This window comes from Eptatretus burgeri, chromosome 4 (assembly GCF_056783735.1).
Source record: "Eptatretus burgeri isolate ZD-2024b chromosome 4, Ebu_testis_v1, whole genome shotgun sequence".
Classification (NCBI taxonomy): domain Eukaryota; kingdom Metazoa; phylum Chordata; class Myxini; order Myxiniformes; family Myxinidae; genus Eptatretus; species Eptatretus burgeri.
This window is the reverse complement of record NC_140964.1, coordinates 89,423,792-89,442,863: the sequence shown is the minus strand read 5'-3', so window position 1 is coordinate 89,442,863 and position 19,072 is coordinate 89,423,792. Positions and strand designations below refer to the sequence as shown.

Sequence of the window (19,072 nt, the reverse complement as noted above, 5' to 3'; positions counted from 1 at the left end):
GATGTGACTGGCCCTGTAGCATCAGTACAATCAATATGGCTCACAAGTAAGATTATGGCTGCCGTTTTCTAACCCGTTATCACCGCTCAGCAGAGACACATCCTCTTGGGGTCACTGTCGGAATTTCCGCCATCACGATGAGATTGCCCGTCTACTCCTCCACCCACTCCCACAATCAATCTACTCCCTAAATCATATTGTTTTTATTATTCCCTACCCCATCTATTTTTCTTTTTTTCTGTAATCTTAATTTGTGCTTCTTTCTCCTTTATGAAACGCTGTCAGGTTTTCATATGAAATCAAATGAAATGGAATTTATTTGTCCAAAAAAATGGAAAATTGCACTATCAAACAATGCTCATAAAGCTCACAATAATAAAAATAATGACCGTTTTTACAGCCATTTTTCCTTGCTGTGCAGGGGTTTGGCTTTTTCTTGAGGCAATGTTTTTTTTATGGCCCGATGCCCTTCCTGACGCCAACCCTGGTCGCCTCTTACGACACACAGGGATATGGTACACCTATTCTAACCGGGGCATACACCGGGACCAGTACACTGGTACTCATTTCGCCGACCTCGGAAGGATGACAGGCTGAGTCAACCCCCTGGTGTTAATTCAGCAGCCAACGGGGCTTGAACTCAGGACCCTGGGATCCCAAGCCGCCACCCTAACCACTAAGCCAACACCAGGCTTACAAAGCTCACAATGTCAGGGAAAAACAAAATTTTGTACAATCCATTTCCAAATTTAATTAAAATTATAAATAATGACAAAAACAATAGCAATAATGAATAGTACAAGAAACCACTACGAAACTAATAAACTATCAAAATTGTAGAAAGAGAACAATTCAACAGACAACTACCTTATCGCCACCACCACCCACTGACCCAATTAATATGACCGAGTTTCATTAAAAACATGAACAGAAAACGGTACAAATGAATTTTTTTTTTTTATCTACTGGTTCTGTACATCAAAACTCTTAACCCCTACCAGACCTCTTCTGTTCATAAAATGTACGTAGTGGGTGGATACTGTTTTACATAATGGATTTAGCTTTCGTTAAAACTCCTTCATGAGAAAGGAGGATCTTTCCGGTCTGTTTTGCTACTCTCTGCAGTTTTACCAAATCACATTTTTTAACACCACCAAACCAGAGAAGATAGCACTCTCAGTTACCGAACCATAAAAATGTCTCTGAACCATACGGCTACTTAGCAACTGTGTGTTCCGAAAAACCTCATAATCGTTTTATCAACATAGAATTATTCCAGTTGTCAAATAAAGTGTAGGTACTATTGTCTTTGCAAACCAGCCATTTAGTGTTCTGACCATGATAGATTATTATCATCAATGATTATACCTAAATTCTTATAGGAGTGAACAGTCTCAATATCAACACTTCAACATAACTGAGGTTTGGATTTCCTTTCGTAAAAATTCATCTCTTTAATCTTTTGAGTGTTTAATGTACATTCTATGCACACAATGTAAACCACATTTATATCTACCTCTGCTTTTATGCCTACCTTTGATATACATATTAAGTTCCACTTTCACCTGAGAAATTTACTTTTTGAGGCTATATTTACACCGTTTATACACCACTTTAGTAATTAAACGAATTACGTAGTTACCAGAAGTGTTTGAAATAATACAATGCAGATCGGCGGTTTGGGCTGCATTTCGTCCTTCGGCCTATGGACACGGCTCGGCCCGCGGTGAGGTGGAGCGGTTCTCTGGATTGGGCTGCATTTCATCCTTCAGCTTGTGGACACAGCTCGGCCCACAGTGAGGTGGACTAGTTCGATGGATTGAGCTGTGTTTCATCATTGTGCCTGTGGGCACAGTTTGGCCCACTGTGAAGTGGAGCGGTTCGGCAGGGTGGGCTGTGTTTTGTCTTTGTAACTGTGGACATGGCTTGGCCCACAGTGAGGTGGACTAGTTCAGTTGATTGCGCTGCGTTTCATTGTCGGGCCTGTGGTCATGGCTCAGCCCACGGTGAGGTTGAGCGGTTCGGTGGGGCGGGATGTCTTTCCTCCTTCGTCCTGTGTACACAGCTCAGCCCACGGTGAGGTGGAGCACTTTGGCGAGGCGAACTGCGTTTTGTCCTTGTGTCTGTGGACATGGTTCGGCCCGCTGTGAGGTCGAGCAGTTTGGTGGATTGGGTTGCATTTCGTCCTTCAGCCTGTGGACTCAGCTCAGTTTTTTCCTCTTGGGTCGGCCCTGCTTTGCAGGGAACTGGCGGACTTTGAGTCTGAGAGCATGAGGCTTGGCAGAGAGTCTGAACAAGGAGGATTGCATGTGGGAGAGAAGGAATATTGTGCGAGGAAAACAAGGATGAGCTTGAGGGAGTCAAGGGTCGAACTTCTGATCTCAAGTTTCGACCTCGAGGGTCAAACTGAAACTTCTGGTCAATGGTCGAACTGAGGGGCGAGAATGGAGTATTAAAAGCATTGACTGTGTGATTGACTGTGTTTACTGAAAAAAAAAGTTTTTTTTTTAACTTTGGTGAGGGAGGAGCGAGTCAGGTGAGGGAGAAATTAATTAGGTGGGGGAGTGGAGTTGAGTGTTAAGGGTGAAAATGAGAACAAGGGGTTGGTGAATGGTGAAAGGTGTGTGCGTGTGTGTGTGTGTGTGTGTGTGTGTGTGTGTGTGTGTGTGTGTGTGTGTGTGTGTGTGTGTGTGTGTGTGTGTGTGTGTGCACACGTGTGTAATGGGGACAGCAGTCTTGAGGTCCAGAAGGCCAGCCAGGGTAGTGCTGCTGATTGATGACTTGCACATCCCAAATTATTCAAGATGATTTTACTCTGTCAGGTGGGCAGTGATTCAGAAGTGAGGTCTGGCTTGGTAGTTTGAATGTCACATCAATGAGGGGTGGGGAGGTAGAGGGGTCAAAGTGGTGGAGATGATGCAGAGAAGGAGTTTGGAAGTGGTATGTGTGTGTGTGTGTGTGCAGGAGACCAGATGGCAAGGGGACAGGGTGAGGAGGTTGGTAGGAGGATACGAGATGTTGCATGTGGGTGAGGATGGAAGTAGTAATGGCATGGGAATAATAGGATCGGAAGAGATCAGCAAGCAGGTGGTCAGAGTGGAAGATGGGAGGGACAGATAGTTAAGCATTGGTGGTGATACAGAGGCAAATGGTGTGTGTTATGTTGGTATTTGGGCCACAAATGGGCTGGGGCAGTGAAGCAAGAAGTCAGTGATGCACTTGAGAAGATGATGGGAATGGTTGAGCTGGAGATGATGCTGTGCATTGCAGGGGACTTCAACGTGAGAGTGGTGGAGCTGGGTGAAGAGGAATGTGTTGGTAAATTTGGGTGGGGAACAAGGAATAGAGAGGGTCGAGAGCTTGGGGAGCTGGTGGTGAGGAATGTGATGGCCAAAGCTGGTTCATCTATCTATAATTCCAGCAATGTGTGTGTGTGTGTGTGTCTGTTTGTCTGCGACCGCAGTTTCTCGACGACCGCCGGTCCGATCGGATTGAAACTTGCCAGGAATATTGCCGGGGCCCCGCAGATGTGCCTTTTCGAGGTTTGATGTCAATCGGACGAGCGGTTCCCAAGTTACGGCCATTTATCTGTCGACCAATGACAAGACACGGTGCAATGACATCACGAATGGCGTCACAATAAATGTTTATTTATTTATTTATTTGCACGATTGACGGTCCGATCTGATTGAAACTTGCCAGGAATATTGCTGGGGACCCGCGGATGTGCCTTTTCAAGGTTTGATATTAATTGGATAAGCGGTTCCCAAGTTACGGCCATTTATCTGTCCACCAATGACGAGACACGGTGCTATGATGTCACGAATGATGTCACAATTAATGTTTATTTATTTATTTTTTGTGAATACATTTGTGAATACATTTACAGAGAGAGGGTGAGGGAGGAGGGGGAGAGGAGGAGGGGCCAAGAGAGGGGAGGGAGAGAGGGGGTGAGAGAGAGGGGGCATCACAATTCAAGAGAGGGGGAGAGAGGTGGGGGCGAGAGAGGGGGGATGAGAGTGGGGGGGGCGAGAGAGAGGGGGCGAGAGAGGGCTGCACATACTGGCACTCACCTATGGGCACGCACCTACGGGCCTGCCTCTACGGGCCCATACTAGTTCTTTTAAAAGCGGGAAAGTCAAAAGATTACATATAGGAGTGTGCAGCATAGAACAGAATTGGACTTGATGGTGGCAAGGAAGCGACAGTTGTGAAGGGTTAAGCATTGCAAGGCAGTGGCGGGAGAGTATCTTATCACTTCCGGTTCCAGTTTTTGAGTCGATAGTTGGTTCTCTCAGGGGTCTCTGCTGACTTTTTCAAAGATAAGTTTCTGGTCGTTGTTTGTCACGTTTTGACTGTTTATTTTGTTCCCGCCATGTTTACTGTGTGTTCTTAGTACGTTTTTGTTTCAAGATTTGTACTATTTGCTGAGTTTTCGTCGGTCTTGTCATATCGGGTTTCCCTGAGGTCGACTCATCTTCCTGTCTGTGTATGATCGTGTTTATTTGTATTTTCTCCTTATTACTATCCGTTCTTATTTTCTCCACTTTTCCCTCCACCCTCTTTTTATCCCTTCCAACTACACCCTCTGCTTCATGTCTTAAAATAAATTAAAAAAATACAACAACAAAAAACCTTTTCCCTCCTCAACTGAAAACCCACACAACCACATGACTTCCTGGACCGACTCTTCTTCCTCCTTATTCTGCCGACCTCCCATCTTCCTTCCACTTTTGCTGATCCACATTCACCATACACTTTCATGGTTTTTTTCTTCAACCTTTCCTTTACCTAATCTTACCTAATCTTTATCACAAAAAAAATAAAAAAACAAAGGTCTCTTAAACTGTTTCAACTTCCTCTTTCACACGTGTGGTTCTCGGTATTGTATCATAATTCACTCCTCTTTTTCTTCTTCAAAAGACTGTTTTCAAATCGACCTTTCCTTCATCCCGTGTCTACAAGTCCAATTGTTGCAACTTCTCTTTTCTCCATTCTCTTAATTCTCCTTTATTGCATCCTTCACGTCATGTCTTTAATCGCATCTCTGACTTTAAAAATTTTTAAATCCCAGTTTGTAATGAATTTTCGCGTTCCATCAATGATCATTTATTTTTCCAACTTCAGCGCCAATTCATCCCAACTTATTAAATTTACCTCATCCTCACCCCTCACCTGTTATAAACCTTCCTTACCCCTCCCATCTTTCCCCTCATCCTATCTCCGCTCTTAGCACGTCTTCACTGTCTTCTGTTTCAGTATCAGCTCCTCCTCTGGTGTCCCAACGTGTGTGGTGTTCTAACATCTGTGGGCTCCATTCTAAGCTAACAGATATCTCACTCTCTCACTCAGTACACTGATCACCACAAACATTCTCCTTCCTCCTCTCCTACCTACCCCTCTTCCCACCTCCTACCCCTCTTCCCACCTCCTCAAATCTTGTACCTCCCCCTACCCGCTCCCTTCTTCACTATACCATGACCAAGTCTCATCCTCCCCCTCTTCCCCACCTCTCCCATTGCCCTCCTGCCCCTTGGCTGTGCCTGCTCTCATCATCTCCCCTCCCTCTCAAAGCAACCTTCACACTCTCCCCCTCCAAGTTTCCCTCTCACCTCTCTCAAAAACTACCCCCTCACCTTTCTCCCTCAATTCTACCCTCTCACCCATCTCCCTCCAATCTCTCCCTCACTCCCCCTTCTTAAAGTTCCCCCCCCTCACATCCGCAAAGCTCCCTCCTTCCCCTGCCCTCTCTCTTCCATCTCATCACTCCACCTCCTCCAATCTTCAACTGCCCTCTGTCCCCTCTCTTATTACTCCCCAATGTGCCTCATCCCATCAGCTTCTTCTCTTTTGAAATTAAAGATTCTCTTTTGTATGCTGATCGATCCATCATGTGGAAATTGAGTTTTTTTCCACCACACCAGACAGCAGAGATTGTAGCACAAGCATTCAACTCACATTGGGTAGCTGTGTTTGGTACACCCTCAACAATAACTACAGACTAAGGTCGTCAGTGTGAATCAGCACTTTTCCAAGCTCTGTCTGATCTACTTGGCAGTAGGAGATCCTGAACCACAGCTTATCACCCATCAGCTAATGCGCTCGTGGAACGATTCCATTGACAGTAGAAAGCATCTCTGAAAGCCCATGCCAATTCAAGTTGGAACAAATCTTCCTATCGTCTTGCCAGATATCCAAACTGTGGTTAAGTCCAACCTCGGGTGCAGTGCTGCTGAGTTAGTTGTTGGCACAACTCTCAAGCTCCCAGGATAGTTTGTCATACCTAGTTAGTTTAATCACGACTTGGGTCCGAGCAACCATGTACATAGACTACAGATGCACATGAATAACTTGAATATTACACTTACCAGGCTACAGCACAGGAAAACCCAGACCAATTCAGACATTCAGAGTTGCACTCATGTTTTTGTGTGACATGACATGGTGAGGAAGCCACACCAACCCCCAATATGATGGACCATTTGAAGTCTTCTGCCGTACTGATAAGATTTTCATTATTAACTGCAATGGGAAACATGACAGTCAGCATTGACAGGTTGAAGCCTGCTTATGTTGACCATGACCTGATCACTGCACATGCATCACCTACATCCCCTCACTTGCAACCAGCACCAGCAGCGGCAGCTGTTTCTCAAGTTTTTTGGAACTTGAAACTTTGGGACTGTTCATTGTTTGCGCTGCAATTTTACACCTTTCTGAGCGATCGCTTTCTTCCTAGGTTGACAAATTCTGGTCACAAGTGATCTATGAGGTGTGACTTGTCGTGCACTTTTCATCGGTGCCAACTTTTTAGTACTTTTACATTATGAACTTTGTTCCATTTACTTTACCAACCAATGGCAGAAAAAGATGCATGTTTTTTTAAAATCTGGTTTCCAACCAATCATTTTTCCCCACACTGCAATCAGGCTTTTGGACCTCCCCCTTGGGGGATGAGCCAAAAGGAAGGCTTGAACACAAGTGTGATGATGCTTCCCTGTCTGGCAGCTCACTATTTACACCACAGTGGAAATGACTCATGGACTTGAGTTTCACTAGAGTTAAACTACATCACAGCCCTATCTTCAGCGACACATTTCCTCTCTTGACTCAGAGTGTCATACCACATGTCTGACCTGACCCTTTCCTCCAGCAGCATTTTGCTTTCTGCACCAGCAGCTGCGTACAACATGCTGCATCGCGGCTCCACCTTCAATGGGTTTTCACTCCTTTCTACCAAGGGACGACTATCATTGAACCCCATTTGGTAAGCAGCTTACTGCCACTGGCACTGACCATTTATGACACCCGAGTCATTGAGTGGATCATATTATTTCATCGACACAACACTGAATTGGCCTATTGGTGATGTTCCATTTCTTGCTTCTTTTTGAACTTGTGACTATTCACCCATACGCAAGCTTAACAGCTTACTTGCATAACCCGTGCTCTGCGCGACATGTTGGGGTGGGTGTGTTTGAGAAAGGAACTGATGCAGAGTATCAGTAGTGATTTTACTTTAATGCAGTAAGTGGAATACGATTTCACTGTTTCAGAACCATTTTATTTACTTTTTTTTTGTACCATGCACCTCATATGGTCTTTGTAAGCTGTTATCACGTTACTCGAGCGCAGAACAAAGCCGAAGATAGCGCGACACAAAACCACAAACTCGGAAATAATATATAAGATGGGACACCACTCAGACTGGATGAAGTCATCAACCTTTACCAGCGAGAAGAAGTCGATCACTCAATTTTTCTGTAATCTCTTTGCTGATGACTCCACCCTCTGCCATGACACCTCTCATCCTTCAGCAAGCCAGGCAGCAGCCTCTTCCCTCTCCTCAGACCTTGAAAAAAAATCACAACCTGTTCAAACACTTGGAATATGTCTTTTATCCCTGAGAAATCCCACACACTCGCTATCTCTCCAAAAGGACTGTACGGTAAACCCTTCAACCTACTACCTTCTATCAACCACAATGTAGATCTACTACTTCTATTGATTGTCTCATGGAGCTATCACACCAAAAATTCGCTTTTTGAGAGTAGAGAGAGAGAGAGTCTCTCACTCTAAATGACTAATAACCCAGGAAATTTTCTGGAACTGATACAACTGCCGAAAAAATATGATCCGATAATGAGAGAGCATTTGATGAACATTCAAGCTGTTCCCCACCAGGTCAAGTCAGGTATGGGAGCATGCGCCGGAGCAGCACATCACTGCATTCACATTCCACCAGTACTCCGGGGCCTCTGTCTGGCCATCGCCTGCCTGGTCCATCCCCATCTCCTTGAGATGCTGATCAACCTGCTGCAACCACGAGGCACATGGTCGGCCCATTGACCTCCTCTACTCATGAGGCTCCCTCGCTGAGAGAATCTGGTGAGCAGGATTAGTATCAGGAAAATGAGCCACATGTCCATACAGCCTCAGCTGACGCTCATGGACGATGCAGGTAACAAATCTCATTTGAGTCTCTCTCAGCAACTGCTCGTTGGACACAAAGCCTGACCAGTGATAGCCAATGATTCTCTGAAGAGACCTGGTACCAAAGGAATTAAGTCTCCTCAGATTCCTGGTCAGAGTCCAAGTTTCACTTCCGCAGAGCAAGACTTGGAAGCACCAAGGACTTGAAGACTTGGACTTTTTTCCTTTTTTGTTCCCCACGTCACATATAATACCTCTCACCCACCATTCAAAACAAAATGATACAACTTCGAGATAGCTGGATCAGGACAAACATCATCAAGGGAGTCAAAACCACAGAATACTATGCCCTCATCTTGGAGAGTACTCCAGATAATACTCCTGTTGCAGTCAACACGTGGCTCTCTCTCTCTCTCTCTCTCTCTCTCTCTCTCTCTCTCTCTCTCTCTCTCTCTCTCTCTCTCTCTCTCTCTCTCTCTCTCTCTCTCTCTCTCTCTCTCTCTCTCTCTCTCTCTCTTTCTCTTTCTCTTTCTCTTTCTCTTTCTCTTTCTCTTTCTCTTTCTCTTTCTCTTTCTCTTTCTCTCTCTCTCTCTCTCTCTCTCTCTCTCTCTCTCTCTCTCTCTCTCTCTCTCTCTCTCTCTCTCTCTTTCTCTCTCTTTTCTCTCTCTTTCTCTCTCTCTTTCTCTCTCTCTCTCTCTCTCTTTTCTCTCTCTTTTTCTCTCTCTTTTCTCTCTCTTTCTCTCTCTCTTTTTCTCTTTCTCTTTCTCTCTCTCTTTCTCTCTTTCTCTCTCTTTCTCTCTCTTTCTCTCTCTTTCTCTCTCTTTCTCTCTCTTTCTCTCTCTTTCTCTCTCTTTCTCTCTCTTTCTCTCTCTTTCTCTCTCTTTCTCTCTTTCTCTCTTTCTCTCTCTCTTTCTCTCTTTCTCTCTCTTTCTCTCTCTTTCTCTCTTTCTCTCTTTCTCTCTTTCTCTCTTTCTCTCTTTCTCTCTTTCTCTCTTTCTCTCTTTCTCTCTCTCTCATCTTCTCTTGCCGTCCAGGCTCGAGTTCTTCAAGGCAGTGTTCTCGGACCTGTACTGTTTTTTGGTTTTCAGAAATGGTCTCTCAGACTCTCTGGAAAATCCTCTTTATCTCTGCCGATAACTCCACCCTCTGCCATACCATCTCTCATCCCTCAGATTGGCAGCAGCAGCCTATTCACTCTCTTCAGACCTGGATAAAATCACAAGCTGGCGAAACACTTGGAGCAAGTCTTTCAATCCTGACAAATCTCACTCTCACCATGTCTCTCCGAAAGGACCGTCTGGAAACTCCTCCTCCCATCTACTTTCTCAACAATCCCCTTGAAGAAGTCCTTTCATTCAAGCTTTTGGGCCTCACTATCTGCCACATCTCCAGGCTGGCTTCCAAAGCCAGTCGCTGACTGGGCATCCAACATCATGCAAAGTCCTTCCTATGTATATATATATATATATATATATATATATATATATATATATATATATATATATATATATATATATATATATATATATATATATATATTGTTGCGGTTTTCGCGCCCGCCGGCGTGCGGCCGGCCACGTAACTCGAATCGCGGCACGTCGCCCACCGGACGGACAATCCAGTCGTGACCCTCTCGGACTAACGCCGGGAACCAGTCACGGGTGGACCTTTCGGTCTCACCGCGATCGAGCCAATCAGCCCCGCGTGGAATAGGGTTGCTCGCCAAATTCGAACTACCTAAGTACCCACGCGGAGGGTAGACCGGGCGAGCGCACCTCGCCGCAGGTCGACTTCGGACACGGGCCACTTAAGCGACCCGTTCCGTACTATCAGAATAACCGAGCGGTGTTATCGTCGACCTCGACGGTTCGATTAATTATCGGGCGTATTCAGCCCACTACCAACCCTTTACGTGAAGCAAGATGGGGATTCAATGGAGGAAAAGACGAAGCGAAGCGGGGGAACAGTTCAACAATAAAGCACACTTAGTCTCGGCACACGGAAAGCACACAAGTACAATTCCACCAAATGCACACAAAAAAAGAAAACACACTTCCATTTACACAAAAAGCAAACATAAAAGTGAAAACACAGTGCAGAGCTAATACCGACTACCGAGCACACGGCAACACTTATACAATTCTACTTCACAGACGGCGCCGACAACACATACCCAAAACCAAGGAAAAGAAATCCCCCAAGAATGGGGCAGGCCTGAGGCCGAGACCGGGTCGGGCCTACCCGTCTGGTGATGAGACGCGGAGCGGCGATGGCCCCGCAACCCGCGGGCCTCGTGGACAGTGCCTGGCAGGGGGTGGGAACGGGGCCCCCTTGGTCGCACTATCTCAGCGCGGGGGGAAACAGGAGGGGGTTGCTGATGCTCGGGGTATAGAGGATCTTTATTATATGCGACGAGCGTCTCCACCTCGGCCAGGTCGCGCTGTCGGCCTCCCTCGGGTGCAGCTTCCTGCACGACGCGAGCACCCCCTCGTCTGGTGTCGCCGCCTTTCCACAGCTCCGTCCCCTCCGTTCCGACTCCAACGCACACGACGAGCAGCTCCACCGCCCGCGAAGTCTTGACCCTCTGCTTCCGACTCTCCTCTTCTTGACTCTCCGACCCGTTCTTGTTTGCGACTCTCTTCTGACTCTTCGTTCCCTTTTTGCTGACTCTCCGACCCGTTCTTGTTTGCGACTCTCCTCTTCTTGACTCTCCGACCCACTCTGACTGACGAACACCGTCCTTTTATCCCCCCCGTAACTTCGCCTTTGACCCCCTCCCTTTGACCTTTCACCTCGCTCCCCATTGGCCCGAGAAAAAGTGGGCGTGAAGGCTTTTTGATCCACAAATTTGCATATATCGATCGCCCTGGGGGCGGGGCCAATTCGCCCCTCGCTCACCGATTGGACGGCAAAAAGTGGGCGTGTGTCGTTTTTGATCCGTTTTTGAAGCAGAAAATCCGTGATTTTGTACACGCTGTTCAACGTGCACCCTACACGAGTCCAGCATCGGTGCCCATGAGTGGCGCGAGATGACGGTGATGCGATGGTGGCGAGTTGTGACGGTAAAGGTCGTGGCGGTTGTGGTGAAGCGGCGTTGTGGTTGGTGGTTGTTGTTGTGGTTGTGATCATGGCGGTTGGTCCAAAATAAAGATAGTAAAAGAAAAACGGCTATCCTGAAGAGTCGCAGCACGTATAAATGACATGTATTCCCACTAGACAACGGGTTTGGGCCTAACTACACATGCACTTACCGAGATACCTCACCTAAGGGACCTGAATGGTGGTTTGCGAATCTGGTAACCACAACACTACCCCCTTCCCTTTTTACAGACTCGTCCCGAGTCGTCAAATTTTCGTGTGCCATCATGTGTAGTTTTCCCCTAGTACACTTTACCTACGGATCCCTGAGTGCGACATTCATGGTATTCGTGTCCCCAAAATAAATAACCTGAGGGCTGCGTAACTATCTAAACAAACTCACTCACACGGACGACTTAAATAAAATTGCCGGCGCTAAGACATACATGCCGGGGGCGCACTCATATTTACAGTACATCTTAACCTTAACTTACAAATCTTACACTAAACCATGGCCCAGGATCATTGAACTCTGCAAAAGAAAAGCAGTTAGCAGGGAGCCAGGCTGCCCGCATGCAGTCTCTGGCTCAAAACAATGCAGGTGACAGGGAACGTGGCTGGCTGCTCACACGCAGTCCAAGGCCTTCCCTTTTGAACTGAACTCAGTGAACCACAACGGTGCATGGGCTGCACAAACGCAGTCTCCGTGCCAGCTCAAGTGGCACACGCAATGAGCACAACGAATGGATGCATGAACACAAACACGGTGCACGGGCCGCCACTGCAGGCCCGTGTTGTAGCTGCCAACAGGGCAGTTCTTGCAGCTTGCAAACTGTTGCCTTGCGGATCCTGGCGCACATGGAAATGAACAGGGGGGGCAAAGCAAAAATTGAACGGGGGCTGGTGAACAGGGGCAGTGGGCATGGCATGGCAAAGGCAGCAGGCAAACACAGCCCGCAGAAGAAGGCCGCTGCAGGCAAACACAGCCGGCAGATGAACTGGCCGGCACAGGCCTTGAAGAAAAACAGCCAGCAGATGAACTGGCCGGCACAGGCCTTGAAGCAAACACGGCCAGCCGATGGCACAGGCCTTGCAGCAAAACAACAGCTGCCGATGAAGTTGGCCGGCCTCCGCCTTGAAGCAAAACACGGCCAGCCGATGAAGTTGGCCAGCTCTTGCCGTTCAGTGGAGGTTGGTGGAGGGAGTGCGGTGGTGCTGGCCACTTGGAGGGCGGGCTCGGACCTACCTACCTGTCTCCCTCCCAACCTATCGCCTTTGCCTGTCACTGTACATACCCACTCCCTTAATTTGTGAAAAACCAATTTAGCCCCAACTTATTTTTTTGTTGTTTTTATTTTTACTTCCCCTCTATAAATCGTTCCCTAACCCCCTTTATCGTCCTTGTTCGGCTAACCTATCCTGTCACCTAGCCTACTCCCAACCCCTACGTTCCCTTCCCGGAGGGGAATAAGGGAGAGCTAACGTCCTGTGTCGAGGCCCAACTCAAGCCTCAGAATGGCCTCCCCAGAGTTCAGCGATCTTAACACCAAGTGGGTCCAGCGGCCCACAACGACAGCGAGGGGATGGATGGTGCGGAGGGGTACACTTCCTAATCTACCCTAACCATTTAACTGTTAAACTACCCCGGGGCTTTCAACAAGCGCCTCTCGCTTAAACTATTGGTTCTAACAACCCAGATTCCCGTCGCCTGTGTTGGTGTCCTCACAATTTCGGGCCTCGCCCCCCAATTTTCTCTCCGTGCCCTCACACGGTCTCCTGGCTGGGACACGTGGCTCCCTTTGGCAGGCACGACCCTCTGCCGAATCTCCCGCTATGGCACCCCCGGGCAATACACTGCCTCCGAGCCTACTAGCTCCCTAACACCGGGGAGTGCCCCCCCTGGCACCTCCCCTGAAACGCACACGTGGCAGGTTGGCTTCCCGGGCCCCTTTCCGAGGGTCACCCTTGCCCACAACACTGCCCACGCGGCTAATGGCGCCCCGGGCCCCCGCACCAAGCAGGCGCACCCGTGCCCACTACGCTATCCCGGCCCCCCCATGGGCCCTTGGCCTACCACGGCCGACTAGCCTGGTGCCCGGGGTACCCACTCAGCGATACTCACCTTTCGCAGCCACGCTCCCAAGCCCGTCAACAGGGCTCCTGCACCCCTCCAAATGGGTTTCGAGCCTACTTTCCCACCAACAGCAAAACGACCTCCATTTTTCAATTTAACTAACCCAGCTAACTCACTTTACTCTGACCCCGGGGTCCCTTGGGTGGGAGTCACTCCTCCCCCCAATCACTCATCGCACCATGCATTCCCCATTCACTCCACACACACAGACCCGCTGGCCTCACTCACTCAACATGTACACGTACTCACCTCACAACCCACAACTCTTCAACACACACACCACTGAACTCTGCCATCCTTCTAACTATTTCCCCGAACTAACTCGTGCTCCCACATCGTCCCTTAAACTATAGCACGTTCCCTTTTAACACTACGTTGCTAAACTACGTCCCCTCTACACACTCACTGTCAGTCACTGTCTCCAAATAAATCATTTTATTTCCCATTTTCCCATCCTAAATCTGGCTACAATCCCTCTAACTAATCCATTCCACGGACTCCATGAGGACTTACCCCTGCCCCATGAAGTCGGTCTAACTAAGCTAACCCTTCCCCCTAACTAGTTTCCATCCTGTGCCCAGGATAAGGGGGTCTTCCACCCCTTTCCCAGGAATCCTGTACACCCGAAAGTGAGGCTTGCTTTTTTTTTTTTTTTTCATGCGCATCACCAGCGCGGCAACTCGCGCTCGCGCACTTTACACCTGCCCGTGACGTCATGCAGCTGCACGTGTTCCTCGTCCCTCCTTGGACGGTACCATCGGCCGGGATACCCCTCCTGCCGGATTCCAACCACACGTGCAGCCATGACGTCACCGTGCGCATATAAAAAAAAACACAAGCCACACGTCTCGAGGGGTTCCCCACGCGAACACATGTGCCCTGCCCGTTGGAGCTTAACACACACGATCGCGTGGAGAACCCGTCCGGTCCAAATCCATTTACCTGCCTAAACTTTGTCCGTCCGCGGGATCGGCAAATCCACCGCGTGCGTTTCCGGACCAGGACTTCACTCTCGCAAGCGAGCACGTGGCGGTCTCGTGCGTTGCACAGCACGAACCGCGTGCTCACTGCTGGGTGAACCCGGCACGGTCCTCGAAACAACTACAGCCGCTACCCGGCTTTCTCTCCTCTGTCGCCGTCGTCGTCTCCATTCAACCCACGCACACCTGCGTGTCCACGGCAAACACACAGTCCACACCATTAAACTCACACCGGGAGACGCGGCTGCGTGCTCCCGCATGCCAACCGACATCTCCCTCTCATACCGCTCTCTCACACACACGGTCTCCCTTGCACACAGCGACCTTGCACACGGCCGTTCACTCACGCACGGTGCCTCACCACTCACACACGGGGTCGCTTCCACACACGGGGACGCACTCACGCCTTGCACCACACACACAGGGACAACTACACTGGGGATTCGTATCCCCACAAGGGTCTCCGGGGCCTCTATACCCCCCAAGCTCTCCGTGCACCCGTCCACAGCACTCGTCCCCTCAACCTCGCAAAACACGACCGAACTCACCTGGTCGTGACTCGCCTCAAGGGGGCATCCTCCCTCCCCTCGTTCCTGGAGGAGGCCATCCCGCTGCTCGCACTGGGTCCCCACCCAGTCCGCCAGCTCACCCCCATTATCCTCCACTACCTCCGTGTGTGTGTGTGCGTCACTTACCCCGTCTTCATCGTGTTGTCTTTCCTCTATTTTGTCTGTCTCCCGTGTCTCTATACATTTTCTCTCCTGGTTCCTTTTTTCTGTCTCTTCCTGGTTCCTTTTCCTTTCCCATCTGAGTCGTTCTTTCTCTCTGAGCCCCATTAGCTGTTCGTTCTCCCTCCGTTTTGGTTGTTCAATTTCACACTCATAGAGTTGTTGTTTTCTTTCCCACTGTTCCTCCTGCTCTTTGTTTTCCAATCTCATCGTTTCTTTCAATTGGCTCATTTCCTTCCTGTGTTTCATTCGCTGTTCTCTCACGACTCTTCCTCGTTTCCTCTCCTGTCCTTCCTTCTCCAGTTTCATGGTTTTCTTCATTTGGTTAATCTCCTGTTTGTGTTTCATTCGCTGTTCTTTGTCTATCTCCTCGTACTCCAGCCTCAGCTTTTCTTCCAATTGGTCAACCTCAGATTCATGTTCTTTTTGTTTTCTATTCCATTGTTCCTCTCGTTCTTCCCTCTCCAATCTCGTTGTGTCCTTCAATCTCCTGATTTCTCCTTCCTGCTTCATTCCTTGCTCCTTTACTTTCTCCTCGTATTCAAACCTATTTTTTTCCTTTTGTCGTTCAGTTTCAAATTCATACTCTTTCAGTTTTCTATTCCACTGTCTTTCTTGTTCCTCCTTCTGCAATCTCGTCATTTCTTTCAACTGACTGATTTCTTTCTCCTGTCTCATTCGTTCTTCCTTCATTACTCTTTCTTGTTCCTCATTCTTTAGTCTGGCCTTCGCTTCCAGCTGTTCGATCTGTACAGTGTGGTTTCTTAAAGTTTCATTTTCCGTTCTCTTCCTTTCCTCTTTTAACACTCTCAGTTCGTTTTGTAGTTCCCTCTCTTTGTTTTGGTGTTTCTGTAACTCAGAAACTTTCTTTTCCAATTCTTTTCTCATCTCCGCACCCTCCGACCTTGCTTTGGCTTCGAACTGTTCTTCCGGCTTGCGCTTGTGGTTTTCTACCCGTCTTCCCAGTTCCTCTGTCTCCGTTTTCCCTCCAGTCCCAGCTTATCAACTCTCTTCGTCATGTCTTGAAGTCTTTTCTCACACTCCACCGTTTCGACCTTCAATCCCTCCTCTGTCTCCTCCTGGCTTTCTTTTAATTTTTCTAATACCTTCTTTACCTCGTGTCTCGTCTTACACGTCTCCCGAATTATTTTCTCGCCCGCCCCGACCGCGGGTCTGACAGCCGTTGCACTCCCCCCAGCTCGTTCGTCCCAGCACGTGGCAGCGCCATTTTCTCGCCCGTGGTCCGCGTTTCGCTCCTCGCCATTGCCATAATGCCTGCCTGCAGGCCTATGCCCATGCTCTGCATCTCACCCCGCATTTCTTTCATTTGGTTTAAGCTTCGAGTGCGTTTCCATCCATTTTTTTATTTTCCATTTGTTGCGTATTTCTCTTCATTTCGTTGTTCCTTTCTTTCATTTCGGCATTCCTGTAATCCAGTTTGTCATTTATGCTCTGCACGAGTTCCATAACGTGCTGTATCGTCACCTGCCCTGGCCACTCCCACTGACTACATTTAGCGGTGGGGTTATAATAAAAAAACCGACCAGATGAACGGCATCGATGCCTTTCCCAACCTTCTGGTACGGGTTTCTCTTGCACGGTGATCTCGTCCTGAGCCATGGATTCTACATTACTGTTACACATACCTAATCCACCCGGCACCCGCTCGCCTTGAGACGCCATCTTGCTTCTCGTGAAGGGTTAATTTCGCTCGCTCGTAATTTGGAGGGAATCGGGGGTCGCTTCTCTCACCCCTGGACCGATTCCCGTGAATTTAGCCAGAGACAGGAGAGCCCGTTTTCCTGTTCTCCGATACCAGTGCCGCGAGGAGGGCGATGAATTTGTATCCCACTCCTGACACCAGTGTTGCGGTTTTCGCGCCCGCCGGCGTGCGACGGCCACGTAACTCGAATCGCGGCACGTCGCCCACCGGACGGACAATCCAGTCGTGACCCTCTCGGACTAACGCCGGGAACCAGTCACGGGTGGACCTTTCGGTCTCACCGCGATCGAGCCAATCAGCCCCCGCGTGGGATAGGGTTGCTCGCCAAATTCGAACTACCTAAGTACCCACGCGGAGGGTAGACCGGGCGATCGCACCTCGCCGCAGGTCGACTTCGGACACGGGCCACTTAAGCGACCCGTTCCGTACTATCAGAATAACCGAGCGGTGTTATCGTCGACCTCGACGGTTCGATTAATTATCGGGCGTATTCAGCCCACTACCAACCCTTTACGTGAAGCAAGATGGGGATTCAATGAAGGAAAAGACGAAGCGAAGCGGGAAACAGTTCAACAATAAAGCACATTTATTCTCGGCACACGGAAAGCACACAAATACAATTCCACCAAATGCACACAAAAAAAAGAAAACACACTTCCATTTACACAAAAAGCAAACATAAAAGTGAAAACACAGTGCAGAGCTAATACCGACTACCGAGCACACGGCAACACTTATACAATTCTACTTCACAGACGGCGCCGACAACACATACCCAAAACCAAGGGAAAAGAAATCCCCCAAGAATGGGGCAGGCCTGAGGCCGAGACCGGGTCGGGCCTACCCGTCTGGTGATGAGACGCGGAGCGGCGATGGCCCCGCAACCCGCGGGCCTCGTGGACAGTGCCTGGCAGGGGGTGGGAACGGGGCCCCCTTGGTCGCACTATCTCAGCGCGGGGGGAAACAGGAGGGGGTTGCTGATGCTCGGGGTATAGAGGATCTTTATTATATGCGACGAGCGTCTCCACCTCGGCCAGGTCGCGCTGTCGGCCTCCCTCGGGTGCAGCTTCCTGCACGGCGCGAGCACCCCCTCGTCTGGTGTCGCCGCCTTTCCACAGCTCCGTCCCCTCCGTTCCGACTCCAACGCACACGACGAGCAGCTCCACCGCCCGCGAAGTCTTGACCCTCTGCTTCCGACTCTCCTCTTCTTGACTCTCCGACCCGTTCTTGTTTGCGACTCTCTTCTGACTCTTCGTTCCCTTTTTGCTGACTCTCCGACCCGTTCTTGTTTGCGACTCTCCTCTTCTTGACTCTCCGACCCACTCTGACTGACGAACACCGTCCTTTTATCCCCCCGTAACTTCGCCTTTGACCCCCTCCCTTTGACCTTTCACCTCGCTCCCCATTGGCCCGAGAAAAAGTGGGCGTGAAGGCTTTTTGATCCACAAATTTGCATATATCGATCGCCCTGGGGGCGGGGCCAATTCGCCCCTCGCTCACCGATTGGACGGCAAAAAGTGGGCGTGTGTCGTTTTTGATCCGTTTTTGAAGCAGAAAATCCGTGATTTTGTACACGCTGTTCAACGTGCACCCTACACGAGTCCAGCATCGGTGCCCATGAGTGGCGCGAGATGACGGTGATGCGATGGTGGCGAGTTGTGACGGTAAAGGTCGTGGCGGTTGTGGTGAAGCGGCGTTGTGGTTGGTGGTTGTTGTTGTGGTTGTGATCATGGCGGTTGGTCCAAAATAAAGATAGTAAAAGAAAAACGGCTATCCTGAAGAGTCGCAGCACGTATAAATGACATGTATTCCCACTAGACAACGGGTTTGGGCCTAACTACACATGCACTTACCGAGATACCTCACCTAAGGGACCTGAATGGTGGTTTGCGAATCTGGTAACCACAACAATATATATATATATATATACATATATATATATATATATATATATATATATATATATACATATATATATACATATATATATATATAT

At 48.9% G+C, this 19,072-nt stretch overlaps 2 long non-coding RNA genes across 2 annotated transcripts in view; one reads left to right on the top strand and one right to left on the bottom strand.

Annotated features, from left to right (window-relative positions):
- The window catches only part of LOC147028639 (uncharacterized), a 182,242-nt gene that overhangs the window by 132,144 nt on the left and 31,026 nt on the right, over nt 1-19,072 (top strand). Inside the window, exon 9 of the long non-coding RNA XR_015057643.1 lies at nt 7,157-7,267. This is a non-coding gene — a long non-coding RNA (uncharacterized LOC147028639). The remainder of the gene's footprint in view (nt 1-7,156; nt 7,268-19,072) is intronic.
- Nucleotides 1-19,072, bottom strand: part of LOC147028640 (uncharacterized) — a 62,972-nt gene that overhangs the window by 19,679 nt on the left and 24,221 nt on the right. Inside the window, exon 2 of the long non-coding RNA XR_015057645.1 lies at nt 7,732-7,852. This is a non-coding gene — a long non-coding RNA (uncharacterized LOC147028640). The remainder of the gene's footprint in view (nt 1-7,731; nt 7,853-19,072) is intronic.